Consider the following 19,365-nt stretch of genomic DNA (forward strand, 5'->3'; position numbering starts at 1 on the left):
AAATGTGCTTTCGACCCTTAAACACATTACTTTGCAAAAACAATAACTTACACCACAAATGTGTAAAAAACAAAAAATAAACCAAATACCTATATAGAATAAATAAAAAAACGATATTAATTGATTAACAAAAATGAAAAAAAATAAATCCAAAATTAAATTCCCCGTGCAAGGCACGGGTTAAAAACTAGTTTAGTATAATTTAAAAGATAAATATTTACTAATAAATGTGCATTTAATAATAAATATAATTTTTTTAAAGAATTTTTTTTATTTTAAAACTTGGGTAATCACTTCTTAAATTTTACTATTAATCTTATGAAGTCCAAAATAATAATAAAAGAAACTTTGTATAATTTGAAAGATAAATCATTACTGATAAACGTGGATTAATTATATTTTTATTTTAAACTTGGTAATCACTTCTCAAATTTTACCATAAATTGATCTTATGTAATTCGAAATGAATTAATATAATTATGGTTTTTTTTAGTAGAACACAAAGATAAACTACACCCTTCAATGATTGATCCCTGGACCTCCTCCTCTCAACTCATATGTCTCCAACGCTTACTACTTGAGCTATTCTTCGGGGACTATAATTATAATATATAATATTGAAAACTTAATTGTTTAATGATTTCCAACAATATCAATAAATTTTGAAAACTTTAAAACTAAACAACCACATTGTCCACACATCATAAAATTGACTGTGTGATGAAAAAAATGTGAATAAAGTATTTTATTTCAATAATGTTATTAGGTTAGATTTGGTTTATTTTTAAAATACGAACAAAATTATTCGCTAACAATCAATGTATCTATCTTATATATTAAAACAAGATTTTCTTCTAGAATATTTATGTCACATGAATTCCTAATCTTAATCCATAGTATATACATTCAGGAAAAGATCTCAGTCCAGTCATCGCATACATGTCACCTCCTAATTGGTTAATTTCAGAAAAAAATCCTACATGGCAATCAGTCCTTCATTCCTCTTATCCTACACCTTTCTCTTTATCCTGCACTGATCTCTCTTTAATAGCCTTTATGTATATCAAAACACGTTTTAAACTCCCCTCTCTCATCTCTTTTCCTTCTCTCCCGTTTCAACCCTCAATTCATCTCTTCCAGACTTCCCTCACCGACGTCGTCCCATGCATTCCGCCATAAACCTTCTCTCAGGCCACCGCCACTAACTGCCATAGGCCTCTTCTCATTCTGCCTCCTCCACCTCTGGAATTTTCTCCTCGAAGAAGGACATTTTCGCCCTCCTCTCTGGAAGATCAAAGGCTACGGGTTTGATCTCAGTCGTAGCCCTCAATTTGGTTTCCCCAATCACTTTCTTTACTTTTTCAATTTGGGTTGCATATGTATTTAGAAAAATCAATTTGGTTGAAGATCATCAATACTCGCGGCTCCCTACTCTTCACGGTGCGACAGTGATGGGCGATGACTCAGCCTCTCCTACCATAATATGCAACGTAGCAATCTTTCTATTCCATTGGGTGCATAGAGTTGTGCGAAGTTTGCTGGAGTTGGAAGGTAGGTTTCACATGTTAATCAATTCTCTTTTGTCTATTCAATAGATTTTGCTAAATGGGTATTAGTCAAGCAATAATTGGTGGTATTTTGATTTGAAGACTTTGATCACATATCTACTGGGGATTTGATCGCCGACTCAATAGCAAGGTCCCCCCCACCGAGAAGAATCATCGTCGGAGCTTCTTCTCACTGTGCTTCTGTAACTCCGTTAGAAGCCTTCAAATCCCCGATTTCGATTATGGATGACAACGTATGAGTCCTCTCTACACGCACAGTGAGTGATGATCAATTTATATTTTATAAAGTGAGGTAATTACTTCCTCTTGATAATCCGAATTACTATTGTTGTTACAGCTTCAAATTAGTGAAATTGTACGTTCAAAAAAAGTTTAGTGAAATTGTTTGGGATTTTGTTCTTTTGATAATTTTGAGTTCTTCCCTAATTTTACAACAAATTGGAGACTATAAAATGCAATCCCGTCGCCACTACTCACGGCCACACTAAGCCGCCACCATGGTCCTTCGGAGCTACTTCAAACCCTAATTTTGTGCGGCCAAGCCCATCTTCTTCCCTAATTTTGGAACTGTAGGAGGCTGAAAATGGAATTCCGTTAATTTCTCCTTTATAATGCGCAGGTACCCTCTAAAATTATTCTCTCAAAGATATTATATTCTCTCCCATTAATTCCTCTCTTAGAAATTAGTGTTTTTGAATTCAAATTTGTTCTTGACCGTAAATTACTTCCCCCGTTAATTGATTAAGTGATTGTATACCTTTCAATTGTTTCCTTTCTTGAGTAGAAATTGAAATTCGCCTCCTATTCCTACGTTTCTCCTTATAGTCTATTCAATTTCAAATTTAATCAGAATGAAGGTGGGAAATTGCAATTTGAAATAAAAAGTTAAAACAAAGTTAATTATCGGTATCAATTAGTATCAATCAGTTCATATTCATAATTCTAAGCGCCTATATATATATTAATACTTCTGCATTGTCACTTGCACACTTGATATTCACATGTTTATTTTGAATGTTCTCATTGAACTGAGGTTTTCCTTTTTCTTTTTCTGTGTTGTGTTGATTATTGAAGCAGCTTACTAAGGTGTCTGAACGGGAAGAACATTCAGGGTATTCTATGTGAGAGGCTGAGAGCTTGAACATCACAAAATATGATCGAAGGCTGAGCATAGGAAGAGCTATACACAGGTTGTGCTTCTCTCAAGTCGTTTCCTTTAATCTTCTTTGAATCTGTTTATCTCACTGACTTATCTTTTACTATCATTAAGGTATGGAGAAACTTCTATTGTGTATTAGTTGCAATTTTAGTATACATATTCACCCTCCTCTCTGGAAGATCAAAGGCTACGGGTTTCATTTTGCTGATATCACTGATGGATTCGCGAGTCATATTGATTTCCGTATGTTATGATGTTCGCCGTTTTGCTGATATCAGATGGATTCGCCAGTCATATTGAATTCCTCATACTAGCTTCCATTATTAGATACGAATTTCATGGTCTTTGGTTTCATCTCTTCTATAGTATTTCTTTTGCTGCTCTATTGTTTCATGATGTTTAGGGCTTCTGGGAATTAGGATTTAACCAATCTCTCTATCTTTCTTCTATTAATCAGTGATTTGAAGTGCTTGATCTGGTCTGAATCAACAACCGCCATGTGGTTAGTGCTCCTTTCCCAAAAATTTGCTGATTTTAATCAAACTTCATTCTTTACAACAAAAGTCCTATTAAGTCCTATTATTCTTACTTTCTTCATCTTTGCAAATTATTAATCTGTCTGCCAGTATAACTGGGTATGAAACGGTTAGTTGGCTTTTGCTATAGGCAGGATTGAAAGGTAAGTTGAAGATCTAGAATTAGTGGGTATAGCTTCTGATGACAGTATAACTGGTCACTTGGTTTTAGACTTCAGCTCCTTTCTTATGTTCCCTGCTCCTTTTTCTATATTAAGTTTGAAAGTTTGTATCCTACGTTTCTGTATCCTATGTGTTATATGTGAAATAATGGCAATTTACTCTCTCAAACCATTATTGTCTCTTGCTATATCATTCAATTAATATAGCAATAATGGCTTTGCATAATCCAAAATATGATGGTTTTACATTTCCTCAGATTTGTGCGTTGGTCAAATTGACCATTCCTAGACTAAAGGAAATACACCATTAATCTTTCTATCAGCAATTATAGCATATAAATAGGCTTTATTGCCTTGTCTTCTTCGTGGACTATAGACATGAGGGAAAAAGCTGAATGACACAGAGATCACAACCAAGTATTCATATCTCATCTTCTTCATTTCACACTCCTGATTCTCATCTTGTGTTCATAGCTATCCCAAAGTAAGCCTCTTCTCTCTTTTATATATGAGTTTTTTGTGAGTCGTTTATGGTCTCATTAAACTGTGGTTTTTTTGTTTTTGTTTTCTTTGCTGTGTTGGTTATTGAAGCAGCTCAGTGTCTGAACGGGAAGAACATTCACGGTATGGCATGGGAGAGCTTGAACATCACAAAATATGATGGCAGAACGATCATAGAGAGAGCCATACACAGGTTCATCTTCTCTCAATTCTTTTCCTTTAATCTTCCTTGAATCTGTTGATCTCACTTACTTATCATTGATCTCACTAGCGTTGAAGATGAATGCAGTAGAGTTAAGGCCTTGAGATTTTTGGAAAGAAGTTCTCACTGGAGAAAACATTAGCAGTAAGGTTTGAAGGCAGAGCTACCTTACTGAAGACCACAGATACATGAAACAATTACTCACTGGAGAAAACTTGCATCTTCTTTGTGCATTAGAGTATCTAATGCAGATTGTAATAATTTTTATGGTTTTCTACAACTGATTCTGCCTCATTGTGATATAGCAGCAAGTTTTAACAGTTGTATATGCAATTTGGGAGCAAAAGAAAAATGTGAAATTTCATAATAGGATGTATCCTGCTGATATTGTTATTAGCAAGACATTTTTCTCTGAAACTTTATCCTCAAGATCCTTAGATGTGTTATTGTAGATTCCTGCACTCCGGTCACGGATAATGGGAGGGAGATTATTAACCGAAAATTACACGCTCACTCTTTAGAAATTTTTATGTTCAAACTGCTGCTGCCGTTGATATTCATTCTTGCTTCTGCATTATCCCAAGATATTGAATCCAAGCTCTGCTCGCGTGCGCCTCTGGCAGGCTTCCCTCAAGGTAGTCTCAACACCCTAAATTGAATCTAACTTATGCTTAAAGTCATTATTTATATTGAAGAAGTCAGTCATCTCCGCACTCAGATTTGTAGCATTAAGAATTATTGATTGTTCCATTGCTCTTGAATAGTTTGATTCTTTCTGAACTGTAGCATTAGTTTGATTCATTATCATTTGTTTTTTTGAACTGATTTTAGGAAAATGATGCCAGGGTTATTGAAGGATTCTTAAGGATCCCTGAAATTGATGGTTTAATTAGTGGTTCAATCTTCTTGAAAAATAAATTTGCTGTCGTCCTCAAAGAGAACGCAATCGTCGATGTCTCGTGGTCACAGTATATTTTTTCCTGATTTTGTCATATGCTGATTAGAGTTTGAGGCTTTCTAAGGTTTGAAGGATGGAGTGGTGATTGCCTGAATGGGGATCATTGAAGATTGAGTACATTTTGTGGTAGTTCTCATTATACCTTATCTCACACACTATATACAACGCTATTAAGAACATGTTATGAATTTTACACATCAATTTACTTACTTGATTGACATCATAGGTAGCTGCTGCCAGCAAGTTCCCACTTCATGACACTGTTTGGCTAAACATTGACACCAGCCATGACAAGTTTGAGTCTTTTATAAAGGATACTTTGTTTAGAATTATTGGCAAATATATATTTTCAGGGACATAGCTATCAAAGCTGGTTTATGAAGGGCCATTGGCCAGTTTTTTTTATAATTAAATTATCATTGCATTGCTTTTTTAATCTCTTCCTACTTGATTTGTTTTGATTATTTGTATCTAAAGCTAGATATTAGTATGACCTTTTTGTCTGGCTCATCAATATTTTTTCTCTTCTTTTTGTCTAGGATTGAAGACTCTTATTTGACCCACAAGATTCACTCAGATTCACAAGTAAGAATGATATAGAGGATGATGCAGGGACAGAACTGATAAATCCTTTTTGCTTGCCTGTATAATGGTGCGTGATACTTACATGCAGTTGCTGACAGGTTATATTATAATGTATATGTATAGATAGACTTCTTAAAGTATATAAGATGTATGCCTGAGATTTATATGTACTTTTTGCTTCCTTGGTTGGTAGGTCATTTGTTCTTAAGCTGCTGGGCACTAAAAGGATGTACGCAGGTTGACATACAGCTCAGTTAGGTTACTTTATTATTGGTATTTTTTAAGTAGTAGATTCTGTGTCATGGCTTCTTAGTGTTACTTTAAAGTTTGTGCTGATTGGGTTCTTGGCTTCTACTGTTGATAATTCAGCACATATTGCTTCCTTTATTTTTTTGGTGACAATCTATAGCATTATCGTTGCATGTATAATCATAAGAAGCAAAAATATGGTGGGTGCTGATGTAAATAGATTGAAGCTGAATTTTGAATATATATAGTAATCATTATTACATTTGAATATGTTTGTTGGTGTTAATATGCGGGAGCTTAATTATTGAATATGGTATAGAAGTGGTTGGAACTGAGCCAACCACTTTTATTGTGCAGGGATTGAATGAACATGAAACAGAGAGGTCAGAAATTTCTGAGCCTGTAGCTCATCAGATCTGAATCCTACCCTTTCTTGAGATAAGTGCTTCCCTTTCCGTGTGTTTTTCTTCTCAACTCATGTATTGTTGTCGTTGTGTTTAAAGTTCGTATCTTTTGGTCCTAAAACCTTTTTCGCATTTCTTATTTGTCAATAAATTTGAGGGAGCTACAAGAGTAGTGGATCAAAGAGGAGATTTTTGGTCACCCCAGTCGAAGGTTCATCTTTCAGGTTCTTTTTCTCATATTCACGCCGCTCTTGCTTTAAATATTTTACCAAAATCAATCAGCAAATTCAGGATCCATTTCAATTGGATTAGTGGGTTTTGATTCATAGTTGGAAGTTTGGTAGTCTTCCTTGCTTTCTTTTCCTTTATATTTGCACTCTGCTAATTTAATTTGCTGAACTGGCGGCAATCATATTGGAGATTGTCCCGTCCTTCTCTTTTATTATTTTGGAACATGAAAAAAATGGTTTCTTTATGATTTTATAGTTTCTTGCAGCTGCCTTTTCTCTTTCAAATGTAATCATGCTTGATTCTATTAACTAACTTCTACCTACAACTAAGCTTGGCCTCTTCTCCATCTCCTTCCTTCTGGCTTAACCTCACTAACAATTATAAACAATAGTTATTGTTTTGAGATAGTTACTTTATAGCTATGATCACTTCGATTTAATTTATTAATTTTTCCAAGTTCTTTTAGAATTCTTGGATTACGAATGCATATTCGTGCCATAAGTAATTGCAATTCATGATAGCTGTCTGAGGTCAATAGTGAGCGCATTCATTGGCTAAGCCTAATATTATTGTTGAGTATGCCAAAAAATTCAGAGATGAAGAAACACCTTGGTCAGAGGCAGCGTTATTGTTGTCGAGTGTGCTAAAAAAATCAGAGATGAAGAAACACCTTGGTCAGAGGCAGAGTTCAGAGAGAAGAGAATCCTTCCTGCCAATTTTAGATACCTTTATGTTTATTATAGAGCAGCAACTTGCTTACGCATAAGGGAGTGACATACCCTATGCAGAATCAGTGAAGCAAAATGTAAATATATTGTTGAATAAAGATCTTGTGGATATGTCTTTTCTTTCACTTTCCTTTCGATCTGTGTAGCTTTGCAAGGCTAAGTGCAGGCCCTTTCCAGCTTTTGAAAAAAACCAAGACTATATATACCCATGTTTAATGCTTTGTTCTTTTGGTTGCGTATGCAATATAAATTGATAGATTGAGGATCTCCGCCTATGAATCAGTAGAACTGTTTCACATGACATTCTTTTTTAATTGTCCTTTCTTTTATAGAAATCTCATACTTCATCAGCTTTGGCTGAATTTGATTCCATTATAGTAAAATGATCTCATACTTAGTCTAAAAAGTATGTTTCTACTAGGCTAAGCGCAGTCAATGTACTCTGCTATTCTATTGGGGAATATCATTTTTCAACTGTTTTTTAGTATTTTTCAGATGATTTGAAAAGATCAACTAGGAAATTGGAATTGGAGTACGTTTTATGGAGTATTAACCATAATTATAGGCTGCACAATGTCCCACCTGAGGTTGATACTTTTGTAACCGCATACATTTTGGCTTCTATGCCCCCCGTTTAATATATTGTAGGAACTATTCTAAAAAAAAAAAAAAGTGGGAGAAGAGAAAAAACCAATTAAATTGAACAATGAAAACATTATTTCAAGTTTATTTTTGAAATAAGTAACCATCAACACACACATATATATAGTTATAATTATTTATTTTTATATTACACATTAATAAATGATGAAAATAGTTTAATGACGAAAATAAGTCCTACAGAGATTAGTAAACATTATCACATGTATAGTCTATATATAAGCTTTCACATAGAAAAACATTTTACATGTAAATTGTATGTTAAAAATAATATAAATTAAATTGTACAACTTTACAATACAATTTCGTGCTAAAAGTGTACTATATAACAACATAGGCTATTCTCATTTTTGAACAAATTACAAGGTGAAAAGCTATCACGGGAATAACATTTTACATGAAAATATTTTCATGTTAAAAACAATACAAAGATAAATTCTCATATAAATTGAGTACATTTTTCATAAATATTTTTAGGGTTAATGGCCAAATTAGTCTATGAGTTTTTAAGTGAGTTTGATTTTAGTTCTTATGAGGAAAAAATGACGTATAGTGACGATTATTTTTATAATTACTGGAGATTTTTAACCCCACTAAACGTTACTTTTCCTCGGAATGACTGAAATCAAACTCTTACAAACTGAGAGACTAATTCGACCATTAACTCATATTTTTAATAATGACGAAAATATGTCGTACAACATATTAGAAAACAATAATATAAATAGTTACAATTATTTGTGTTTAATTTGCGCAGTAAAATGTTTTCATGAGGGGAAAATTTTTACATGAAAATAATTTAATGTTTAAACTAATTTAAAAATATATTTTCATAAAATTTAACTACGATTTACTTAGTTTTTAATAATTTTAGGAGTAAATTATATATATTTATGAGAGGTGATAGTTACAATTATTTAAGTTTAAATTAAATAGTAAATATATTCCACATGAGGAATATTTTACATAAAAATACTTCATTTAAAAACTAATAGGTTTTTTTTTTAAATAAATTTTCACTACTTTACATTATAATTTCATTTTTAAAGTGTTCCAAATAGTCTACTTTCTCTTTTTATACAAATTGAAGAGTAAAAGACTCAAATGGGGAAAAATATTTTACACAAAAAATATGTTAATGTTAAAACCAATTGAATTTTGTTTCATACAATTTAAGTACATTTTCATAATTTTTAAATGATTTTAATAGTTAGTCAAAATAAAACTATAAAACTTTGATATTAAAATTAGGTCATACGAGGATTAGGGATCATTATTATTTCATATTAAAATAACATAGTTTACTTTTTATTTTTGTATAAATAAAAGGTGTAAAGCTCACACACAGGAACAAATATTTTACATGAAAACACTCTCATTCCATAAAAGCATAAGGGGTACGCGATGAGAAACATATGGGTTGGAGAGAGAAACGTCCATGGATCAATCCCCGGAGAGAAATCTGACCGATATAAAAATAAAAACACTTTCAAGTTTAAAACTAATAGGAGAATAAATTTAAATTTAATTTGAATACTTAGCATAATTGTTTAATAAGTTTAGCAAAGTATGAAAATTGGATAAAATATGTCTTAAAAGATTAGAATATTATACATATACAATTTTATAATTTTATTTATATTTAATTATAATTTTAGAAGTAAATACATATTTATATTTTTTGTTTAGAAAGTAACAAGATATATTAATCCAAAGACTTAGAGCAAGACTCTCGGGGAGAGAAGCCAAACACAACCAATTTGCTACAACAAAAAGAGAGAATATATATATATATATATATATATATATATAAGTTGATAGTGAAAATTTGTTATTTTGGGATTAGATTACTTTAATTTATGTTAAAGTTATACTACCTCCGATCCTATTTATAAGAAGCCAATTTTTTTTTACATAGTTTAAGAAATGTAGTTAGACTAGATAAAATGCATTAAATTTGTATTGAATTAAAATAAAATTCCAAAATTACTCTTTGTTATTAATGTTGGAAAGTGAGAAAAAGAGAGAATAATTAATGACCAATATTTGGAATAATCATTGGAAAAAACTTCCAAAATTACTCTTTGTTACTCTTTGTTATTTAGAATAATCACTGGAAAAAAATAATTAATATAGCTCAAACTTTCATTTGGTTCTTATAAAAATGACCAATATTTTTCTTTTCTTTCATGCTTATAAATAGGACCGAGGGTAGTAATATAAAAATCTCACACGAGAGTGAACATTTTGCCTATTAAGATAAATCATGTGGTTTCATTTTGTCCTCACACTTTTCTTAGGGTAACAAAAATCAACATATGCAGGCATGGATTGAGAAAATTTGTCCTATAAGAACGTAACTCATTTGCCTTACCATCACTCGTCCTTTTCATCTCATTTGATTCGTACATCATGAGTTCTCACTACAACTATCTTTGTCAAGTTAATCCGTCAATGCATGGGTGGTATGTTGTTGTGAGAGTCCTTAGGGCTTGGTATTGTGAAGATGAAGATGAAGATGGGAGATGGAAGGATTCGCCAACGTCCTATAATTTGTTGCTGATGGATTCAAAGATTTGTATCCATAGAGTCTGATATTATTATTACTAACCCATTATATTTTATTTTACTTCACGGTCAGTCAATGATTATAACCCACTTGATTTATAGGGTAAAAAAAATTCAAACAGATGTTAGGAATAACATTGCAAACCAATTTGAAGATATAACAACTGAAGGTTTAGTCTATTGTTTTGGAAATGTCTTCGTATGACACAAAGCATCGAGGCATCGTTACAAGATACAACCTGAAGAGCGTAACAAAGGTATTTCTATATAAGGATTATATGGTTCGTAGACATGTGGTCGAGTTTGACAACCTGTTTGAAGTACTTAACCTTGAGTTCGATCAAAGATTTTTATCGGTAAGTAAATTCCTTAATTCGATCATTTAATTTCACATATATTTTCACTTACAACCGTTGATATTAACATCATTACAGATGTCGTGGGTTCGCTTACGAACGCCGGAAACGAAAAACTTATATGCGCGAAATGGAGTGCTTACGAAATCAAAGAAATTGAGATCGAATCTAATGGGTATGTTTCTTTTTATCTTTATGAGAGGAAAAAACAAATGAGTGTTTTTCAATTTAAATAAAAAATGAAAAATAAAATGCTAAAAATGCAGTGAAATTATTTATTATTTTTGCTCGAATCTAATGGGTATACATGTGTTTTGTTCGATGTTTTTGTCAACGAGTTAAATGCATTTCTAAGTGCTGGTGATGTCGAACATATCGTTGTTGTTGTCATATTTATGGCAAAGATGACTGTTAATGAAGGTAGCGCGACATGTAACTATTTGAAGGATTCATTATTTCAAATGAATGTCTATTATAATTCATCTTGCTTCATTTTTCAATCTACATAACACGTGTTCTATAGTTTACAAAAGATCTTAAAATCGCACTGCCGACAAATTGTATTTAAATCGCCGGACCTTGCAACATCAAATCCACCAAAATTAACTTCTTTTCACAAAAACTTTAATATTTTTGAAGATTTAAATTAACATATTATGCTTATTCACTGTAACCCAGACAAAATAAACACAACTTTGACAAAATACATAAAATTAACAAAACAATTAAAGAATAAACTTCACTATTTTTTAATAAAAACAATAAAATTTACATATAATTTTAAAAATTCTCCTGTGCAAGGCACGGGTCATAAACTAGTAATATATAAAGCTAATCCACCAAAGTGAGCCATATTGTGTTTTAAATTACACATGTAGTTTAATGATTGGTTCTTCCATTTTATTTTCCACATGTGTCTCTTTCATTGGTCCAAATTGCAGTGGCATGGTGGTAAATATTTAAAACTTTTAGTTAAAACTAATGTTTCTTCATTCTTAGCATGTTTTGGTCGCGGGTTCAATTCCACTCTACATACATAACCAATGGTGTCTTTTATTTAGTTTTTTCATTAACAAATGAAACGTGTAAGTGTATGTATGCTAGCATCTCACACCCAAGCATGAATTTTTTTTAATATGTTTATATATATAAAACATATATTTTTGCATACAGTTGTCGTTAATAATGTAATGGTAAGCAAACAGAAATAAATGTTTTACATTTGTAAAGCATAAATATATTATAAATTTATTTGTATATAATAAGATATATATTTTGTGTGTGTGTATATATATATACACGTTTATAAAAAGGTAGAAGTATTGTCGTGGACTTAGTTTGCATTTTGATTCTGCTATTTTTACTTTTACTAGACGCTGAGGTAATTCTGTGGCGGATTATTTAGCTAGGAAAGCTTCCACCTATGGCGAATCTGTCTGGGTGGAGGAGGTTCCGCCTGGCGCTATCTGTTTTGTTGACTCTGATTGTTTGGCATCTTTGCCCGCTTAATTTATATCATGCTATTTGAGTTCAAAAGAATTAAAAAAAAGGTAGAAGTATCATATGGAGAAACTGAGAGAACAAGAAATTGGAGTATACTATCTAACTCCATTGTATAGTGACAACAATTCCCCTAATTTACTACAATTAATCATAAGCCAAAGGAAAAGGGAATATGGAGAAGCTCCATGGCTACAACTATAGGACATCAGTTCCCTATGGTATACTATCTAACTTCATTGTACAACAAAGGAAGGGAAACCGAGAGAAGAAGGAATGCGGAGAAGCTCTATGGCTATAACTATAGGACATTAGTTCATGGTGGTGAGGATCTTGTGAGAAATTAAATTTAATCAAGCAGTAAGTTTTTTTTACCTCTAATGTTATTTCAAAACTCTTCATTTTTTTCCTATCTTTTAAAACTTACCTGTCTCCTCACTACATCTTATTTGAAGGCGGGAGTTTTATATTATGTTGTAGCATAGCAATTAAATCTTCACCCCCTGAATGTCACACCCAATTGTGATGATATTGAGAAGAAGTCGTCTTTGCTTGCACTTGACCAATTAAGTTGATATTGGCAATAAAAAGGTTGTAATGTTTGTTCATGACATCATACTATTTGTGAAGTTCAAGTAGACCTTTTTTTTTTTATGAATTTTGAGTCTGCATATCTGATTCATGTATTAATTATATTAGTTCTTTCTAACCGTTGAAACAAACGAAGTTTGATTTATGTGTTTCTCTTTCATATTTCACAATCATTTAAAGAGAACAAGGTCATGACATACATGTATATTGATTACACACTAAAAGTTTGGTGATATAAGTCTAATTCTAATGAAAAAGAAAATTTGCCAAGTTGATGATTTGGAGAGATAATTCTACTTGCATCCGATATGAATTTTTTAATCTCTCTCTATGCTTCTCTACTATAATGGGTTGAAAGATTGAGTGAGAGACTGGTGCAATGGAGTCAAGGCCAAAGGGAATATTATTAATCTGAAGTGATTTTCCCATTCCTTTATATGTTTGTGAATTCAATATGAAATATACATGATTAGTAGACATTGGGAAAAGAATATATTGGTACTATATCAAATTAAGCATGGGTTTTCTCAACAAACCTTTATGAACCTCAGTCAGTTCCTCCCCTATTGAAGTTTTGTTTCATCTCTGCTATCACCATCAACTGGTTTACTCTAGCTTAAATTTTGCTGGTGGAAATGAGGATGATTTCCAAAGATAATAATTCAGTAACATTAATTAGGAACAAAAGCACAAAGCTGAAAAAATGTATTGTGTTATAAGAATTTATGTTCCACGGTTAGCTGAAGTAGATTTATTTTCTTCTATAGCTACCAGGGTCATGGAAAAGTCCAAAAGCAGAAGTTAAAGCGTTTCCTTTATGATAACTGTGTTTTGTCCAATTAAGTTTTAATGCTGAAACTTTATGGATTTCTTTAAAGTTTGGATAATAGATTGATTTTGATATATTTTACAAAGCAGTTCACTTATGTGGTTTCTTAAGTTGTTATCCAAGACATCGTTGCTGCAATAATAACAGGTATGAGTTTTTCTTTGGAGTTAAAATTTCGATCTGGCCTTTTATGTTTCTGATTTACTGTGATTATACTGTTTTGCTAAGTTTAGTATATACATTTCTTCTTTGTTTGTTCTGCGCTTTGAGTATTCATTTTGCTCAAGATTTTCTCTCAGGCGCTTGCTTCCAGAGTTACTAAACAGGGACTTTTTAACTTCTTTTCCAAGTTGAATTGATTTTTCAGAACTTAACTATTTGATTCCGCCCATTTTTGGAACAAGTTGTGATAAATGGATCAACCAAGGAGATATGAAGAGAAGTTGTAGAAGCTGACTATGAATAAGGCTAGAGGAGTGGTGGTAGCTGGAGCAGTTGAGACTTTATCATGTTGGGGAAGATATTTGAAAGGTTTTTGCTTTTGGTGTCACTTTAGCTCCATTAAAGCCACCCTAACTTCTTTACTATGTCTTTAATAATTAATTATTCAGATTATTTTCTTTTATGGAAGAGCCACTTGATATACACTTAAGAGAAGATGTGACAGAAGTATAGAAGCCTTCTAGAGAATATGGTTGCCTTTATCTTGAAAATTATGGAAGCACAACTAGGTTGCCGATTTATGTTTATCCTTATGCATTGAAGTTGTAGAAGTTGCATCGGTTGGTGATATTGAAGAACCCGGGCTCATCCCATCAAAGTGTTGGAGGGAGCAGTCCCAAGTTGTGGAGGACCATCAGATGATCAGAATGAAAATTTGCTCTCAAATTTTCTTTAATCAACTTAGCTTTTCTATTTATTAACTTTTGTAATTTGAGCAATGTATTGATCAATTTTCAGACATGGAAAGGGTATTATTGGTATGCTAGATATGCTAATTAATGAAAAAGTTTGAAAAAAAATGAAATTATAAAAATGTTGTCTTGGAAGGTACTAGGTAGAACGGTATTATGAGTCTAATGTTCGAGAGTTTAATGAGTGTTTTGACAATTTTATTCTCTGTTTTTGAGGTTCCAAACAATGTTGTTGTGATTCTTTTTTTTCTTTTATGATTAGTGAATGTTGGAATCTACTTGACATTATCATTGGAGCAAGGAAAAGGAAAATGATTTCTTTGACTGCCCTTTGACAAATTAAATTTGAGAGTCTGGGTGCAACAAGGAAAATCAAATATGGTCCCCATTTTAATACTTATTGATAGTTCTGAGTTTGCTTCTTTGTATTATCTTCTACTTTATAGAGCTGAATGAGCGGTGTCTTCTTAAGATTATGCATGGACTAAAGAAATTTTGGAGTGTATAATCACCCATCTGAGAGATCTATAATAAAGGGACAGGTACTCTTCCCTCTTGGTCTTATCTCTCGCAGATAGCCTCCACCTCTCTATCATTCTCTTTGTTTTTCCATTTGTGCCTTGATCGATCTGAGATAGCACTGGGACGTGATTTGTTTTGTATTAGTGGTGGGACTGTCACGTAATGATGTACTACATTAGGGGTGTTTTTTTTTCATACACTGTAATTGTGGTTTCTATGTACTTCATAGAATTGTTGTTGGAACTTGATTATTGATACCTGGACTGGGCGGGACATAAAGAAGATTATGTCCCGCCCAAAATGAACAATAAACCATTGAAGACAGCCATGGCGGGAAGTGCGACACAACGAGCTTCTTCGCCCTCCCTTAGATGATGGGTCCACCAGCCAGCTGGAAGATTCCTTTGGATTTGTCTTATATGTACAGGGATTTGGGCCCTGATTGTCAGGCCCAAATATAGGAAAGGTCCATATCATGACCACCCCCTCTATAAAAGGGGAGGTCATCCACTTGTACGAAACCAACTTTTTCAGCATTAATGAGAATATTCCTTTTATGGTAGTTTTGCTATTTCAGTGCTCTGCTAGGGTTTACTTTTTGTCTTTCTCTTACGTAAGCTTGCCCTAGTACAGAACATTGGCGCCGTCTGTGGCTCTGACTTCGCTCTTCCGGTGACAGAAGGAGGAATTGCGAGCCATGGAGACTCGTTCATGCGGCGTGGGTCGACGCGATCATCGCCGGCGCGGTGGTGGTCGACACGGCGGTCGCGGCGGCGGACGAAACAACAACCGTCCCGTACTGGACGAGCAAGAGCAGGAAGCTTCCTCGGAGGGGGTCCACTCAGTGGCGCCGTCGCCAGCGTCATTGGTGAATGCAGCTCCGGGAAGACCTTCAGATCTGATCGCTAAATCAGATCCAGGTGTTCGGCGGCGTTCAACGCCGCCTGAATATGTAAACTTGGAAGATCTTAAAACCACTGCTCCACGGAGAGCGCAAGAGGCAGTGACAGGTATCACGCCTGCGGCTTTACAACAAATGTTAGATACCTTACAGAAGGTGCAGTCCCAAAACGAGCAGTTGCAAGCCCAAGTTGAGTATCTCACTCAGCGGCAGGATTTTAAGCAAGAACAACGCCTGGAGGCGGAGGATGTAGTTGAATTTCAACCTTTTGTTCCAGCCATCACTAGGGTGGACATTCCAAAGCACCTGCAAACCATGGCATTAGACGCCTTTTCGGGCGAATCTGATCCTATGGAGCATCTTAGATATTTCAATACCAAAATGGTGATCGGCGGGGCGACGGATGCGATAAAATGTCGATTATTGCCTTCCACGTTCAAGGGCATGGCGATGCAGTGGTTCATTCGACAACCGCCCTTCTCCATTGATAATTTCACTGATCTGTCCACTAAGTTTCTGACTTAATTTTCCGCCAATAAAACCACAAAAGCAACAATGTTTGATCTTATCAGCATACATCAGCAACCAAGCGAGAAATTAAAAACCTACATGGCACGCTTCAGCAAGATGGCGGTGCAGTTGGAGGATGAAAATCCAGATGTCTGTTTGGCGTCATTCAAAAATGGCCTTCGGGCGGGAGATTTGAATAGAGACTTAACAAGGCGACAGCGCGAAGGATATGATGGATCTTCGCGCTCGTGTTCAAGAGTTCATATTGATCGAGCAAGATGATCAGAAGAAACAAGAAAGAGAGGAAGGACGCAAGCAGTCTCAATCTGGCGGTGTTTCACAGGACAAATCCAAGGCGGGGAAGGAAACCAGGATAGCGCAAACCCCCCGTGTACCAAGACCGGGACCATACCAAAACTCTAAACCTGGCTTTCAAAATACATGGCACAGAAATTCACAAGGTCCCACTGCTGCCACAGCTGGTCAGCCTGGTGCTTTACCAACGCCAGTCCCACTTACTAAGTTGAATGCACCCTTAAGTACCATTTTAAGGGCGGTTGGGCAAACTAACGTTGTGCAATACCCACCTCCCCCACGGCGGCCGCCAGCTAACGTGGACACCAATAGGTGGTGCGAGTACCACAAGGCGTTGGGGCACACGACAGATAATTGTTGGAATTTAAGGCGGGAAATTGATCGCTTGATTAAAGCTGGCCATTTGGCAAACTTTGTTAAAGACACAGCAGCGCCGGAGGTAGCTAAGATCACTCAAGGGGACAAAGGCAAAGGTAAAGAGATAGTTGAAGAGTTGGGCGATCCTGTTGGGGAATGCTCATCTATTGCAGGAGGATTTGGCGGGGGTGCAATTTCAAGTAAGGCTAGAAAACGCTACGTGGCGGCAGTACACTCAGTACAGGAGTCGAACGAAGGCGAGTGTTGGGTGAATCATTCCCCTATTATATTTACCCCTCAGGATTTCGCGCATGTAATTCCCCATGACAACGATCCAATTGTGGTAACAATTAGGGTTAACAATTATGTGACAAAGAAAGTATTCTTAGACCAGGGATCTTCGGCGGATATCATCTATGGAGACGCCTTTGATCGCCTGGGCCTAAAGGAATCAGATTTGAAACCATACAGGGGAACTTTGGTGGGATTCACAGGGGACCGTGTCAGTGTGCGGGGATACGTCGAAATTCCGACTGCCTTTGGAGAAGGAGAGTTTGTCAAGAAATTTCAAGTAAAGTACTTAGTATTGGCATGTAGAGCCAATTACAATGTACTCTTGGGGCGAGACACCCTCAACAAGGTCTGCGCGGTCATCTCAACTGCTCATTTAACTGTTAAATATCCCGCCTGCAACGGGAAGGTCGGGATATTGCGTGTAGACCAGAATGCAGCAAGGGAATGCTATTTGAGAAGCGTGGCGCTCTATGGGCGAAAGGCCGCCAAGGAGAGCCATCGAATTACAGAAATCTTCCCACAAGAAGGATTTAGCTTGGACCCAAGAGATGATGCTGATGATTTTCGCCCACAACCTCTGGAAGAAACCAAGCAGGTGCAAGTCAAGGACAAGTTTCTAAAGATTGGCAGTGGTTTGACAACAGAACAAGAGGACAGACTAATCACCCTTCTGGGTGATAATCTAGATCTCTTCGCATGGACCATCAATGATGTACCAGGGATTGATCCCAAGGTGATCACTCACAAACTAGCCATACGACCAGGGGCGACCCCAGTCATCCAACCAAGGCGAAGAATGAGTGAAGAAAAGAACAAGGCTGTACAATTAGAGACTGAAAAGTTAATCAAGGCTCGCTTCATCCGTGAGGTACAGTACCCAACGTGGCTCGCCAATGTTGTGATGGTCAAGAAGGCCAATGGGAAATGGCGGATGTGTACGGACTACACAAGCTTGAACAAAGTGTGTCCCAAAGATTCGTACCCACTTCCCAATGTTGATAAGCTTGTGGATGGAGCTTCAGGGAATGAACTTTTAAGTCTCATGGACGCTTATTCGGGCTATAATCAGATTATGATGCATCCCTCGGATGAGGAAAGTACAGCATTTATGACCAATCAGGCGAACTATTGTTACAAGACAATGCCTTTTGGTTTGAAGAATGCAGGAGCTACGTACCAACGGCTCATGGACAAAATTTTTTCAAAACAAGTAGGCAGGAATATGGAGGTGTATGTGGACGACATGATCGTAAAGTCCGCCAGGGCTAGTGATCATGAGGGCGATCTCAAAGAAGCGTTTACTCAGTTAAGAACATATCAAATGAAGTTGAATCCTGAGAAGTGTTCTTTTGGGATCCAGGGAGGAAAGTTCTTGGGATTTATGTTAACATCAAGAGGAATAGAAGTGAACCCTGATAAGGGAAGGGCGATCTTGGAGATGAAAAGCCCAACAAGTGTAAAGGAGGTTCAGCGTTTGACAGGGCGAATGGCCGCCTTGTCACGTTTCTTGCCAATGGCGGGTGACAAAGCGGCCCCGTTCTTCACATGTTTAAAAAAGAATTCAAAGTTTCAGTGGACAGAGGAATGCGAACAAGCTTTTACCAAATTGAAAGAAACATTGGCCACATTACCAGTACTCTCCAAGCCAACACCAGGCGTTCCATTAGTGCTCTATTTAGCGGTTACTGACAAGGCGGTAAGTACGGTGTTGCTCCAGGAAGAAGGAAAAAAACAGAAAGTTATATATTTCGTGAGCCATACTTTAC

General features: G+C 35.3%; 1 long non-coding RNA gene across 24 annotated transcripts; it reads left to right on the forward strand.

The window, feature by feature from the left end:
- Positions 1-1,086: 1,086 nt before the first annotated feature.
- LOC130738897 (uncharacterized) lies at positions 1,087-7,551 on the forward strand. Of its 24 annotated transcripts, none has more exons than XR_009019672.1 (9): positions 1,087-1,551; positions 1,650-2,187; positions 2,646-3,068; positions 3,185-3,229; positions 3,682-3,908; positions 4,016-4,118; positions 4,197-4,762; positions 5,625-5,737; positions 5,864-7,551. It is a non-coding gene; the product is annotated as an uncharacterized LOC130738897 (long non-coding RNA). The 24 variants fall into 24 exon arrangements; XR_009019678.1 differs by having other exon boundaries at positions 2,646-2,758; XR_009019663.1 differs by having other exon boundaries at positions 2,643-2,758; positions 2,839-3,908.
- Positions 7,552-19,365: the final 11,814 nt, after the last annotated feature.

The sequence above is a fragment of the Lotus japonicus genome, chromosome 2 (assembly GCF_012489685.1).
Source record: "Lotus japonicus ecotype B-129 chromosome 2, LjGifu_v1.2".
Taxonomy (NCBI): Eukaryota; Viridiplantae; Streptophyta; class Magnoliopsida; order Fabales; family Fabaceae; genus Lotus; species Lotus japonicus.